Source organism: Palaemon carinicauda, chromosome 3, assembly GCF_036898095.1.
Source record: "Palaemon carinicauda isolate YSFRI2023 chromosome 3, ASM3689809v2, whole genome shotgun sequence".
NCBI classification, from domain to species: Eukaryota; Metazoa; Arthropoda; class Malacostraca; order Decapoda; family Palaemonidae; genus Palaemon; species Palaemon carinicauda.
In genome coordinates, this window is record NC_090727.1 from 105,878,106 (window position 1) to 105,880,605 (window position 2,500).

Genomic DNA, 2,500 nt, shown 5'->3' on the forward strand with positions numbered 1-2,500 from the left:
TTAGAAAAGTAATTTCAATTGGTCTAAAGTAATGATCATCGTTTGACTCTAACTGATTTCCGGTGACTTCAGCAATTATCATTTAAAACCGAATAAAAATCTTTGCATTTTGCAGTTACAGACATTTCTGAGAGTCAGTTCATCTTCCCAATTGGGAAAACGCAATTTCGTTTATGGTCTTTCTATGATATTTTCCTTTTACTATCCTAGTTTTGTTCCTTTCCAGTTTCCAAATGTATGAAATTAATAGGCCTACATCTCATCTTGAAATTATTATTTGCTTTTATTAGAGCGATCTTTCGAACTGCACTCCGTCGTTCACAATCAGGCTACGATGAAACCTGGATTCATTTCACGTCAAAAGAATACAAATACGAATAATAGAAATGTTCCTACTTATGATGCAATTGTCCGGTAGACGTGTCCCGGCAGAGGCCCCCCCCCCCCCCCCCCCCCCAACTCCTTTCTTGGCTTACTCCCCTGGAAACCGAAGAAGAAGAAACCTTCCTATATAGACTTCGATTCCTTGTTGGAGTTGTTCTTCTTTTGTTTTGCTTTGCTTCTTCTTCTTCTTTTGTTTTGCCTTGCTTCTTCTTCTTCTTCTTTTTCTTAATGTTGACACATAATCAATTTCGTGTAATTTTGAAGCTATTTTCCCCTCTTCGCTCCTACATCGTGTGGTAGGCCTACTCGAAGGCTAAAGAGATCATCATCATCATCTCCTCCTATGCCTATTGACGCAAAAGGACTCGGTTAGATTTCGCCAGTTGTCTCTGTCTTGAGCTTTTAATTCAATTCTTCTCCTTTCATCATCTCCTACTTCACGCTTTATATTCCTAAGCCATGTAAGGCCTGGGTCTCCCAACTCTTCTAGTGCACGGTGAAAGATATGAAGAAAGTTTTGAAGGATAACTACATTGATAGTTTAAGGAACAAACAATTGAGAGAGAGAGAGAGAGAGAGAGAGAGAGAGAGAGAGAGAGAGAGAGAGATTTGGGGACATTATAATACAAGTCAACTGAAAAGGCCAAGTTTCTCACCACTTCTAAATGACTTTGTGGACATTTTATCTCATTTATTTTGATTGGAAAGTCTCTCCCAATTTTCTAAAGCAAAAGTTTCTTTGTGGAAATGTTTGATAACAAACTAATGATGTCTGTGAAGCCTCTCTTCACAGCCAACCCTCGGTTCCCAAGCGGATTTGATCGCCCGTAAAAAACAAGAAAACGAGAATGTTGCATGTAATGTTTCACGCTCTATTCACATTCAAAACATTAATTGAATTAGCTTTGTGTGAAATGATGAGTTCTGCGATCACAGTTTTAACTATCATTTATTGCTCAGAAAGTCTTCAAAGTTCTTTTTGTTCTCTAATATGTGAGTTCACTGCCATTTTGTGAGGAGAAGGAATTCTTTTTAGAGAAGCCCTGACGGAAGCCATTTGTTATTGGCTGAAACAGCTCTCAGATAGAACTGAATAAATGGAGTCAAACTGTAACAACTTCCGTCTTTTCCTTCATAATTCTTACCCCGAAGAAAGGAAAATATACAGAAAGGTGACAATGTTGCCTTAGAATAGTTGATGCTACAAAACAGTGGCTAAGCATTTCAAGAAAATAGCCAAAGAGAGAGAGAGAGAGAGAGAGAGAGAGAGAGAGGAGAGAGAGAGAGAGAGAGGAGAGAGAGAGAGAGAGAGAGAATAATAAAGGTGTTACCACTGTTCTGAACTAACCTTCCACTGTATGGCAGGGTACAACTAGAAAAGCACTCTGGGTGTGCAGATCGCAGTGGCGGAGGTCTGCACTCTCAGCTTATTTCTCGAAACCAGCTTGCCTTTCCCAGAATCAATGTAGACCGTAAGCGTATTTGAAATCTGTCTGAAAACTGGGTTAAATCGGTTGACCTTTTGCTCAACCTTGACCTTGGCCTTTAACCTAGGACTATTACATTTCCACGTTCCAACATACAATTCTATGAGTAGAATTGTGTCCGGAAAGTTATTTTCAAACAAACAAACAGATAAACAGTGGCGGAAAACATAACCTCCTCCCGTCTTCGTTGGCGGAAGTAATAAAACATGACGTACTTAATATGATGATATAAGGATTATTGTGGGTCAGACTTATACATCATCATGAAATATATTTCTTAGTTCAATCATTTAAATCGTTTCTCGGTTCTAATTGGATACACAAGATAGAATCACGTACTGGTGAAGATTAGAAAAGACAAATGTATTTTCCTTATGATATAAAAGCCATTGGAAATGGGAGACTGAAGCCCTCTTGTAGCCCAGACCCAGAGATAACGAGAAAAGGAACGAAGGAAAGCCAGGTTTTCGTCATAAAGAAATTGAGGATTGCCACTCGAAGAGGGAAAGGTGCAAGGAGACCATTGCTCAATTATTATTATTATTAATTATTATTATTATTATTATTATTATAACTTGCTAAGCTACAACACTAGATGGAAAAGCCGGAATGCTATAAGCCCGAAAGCT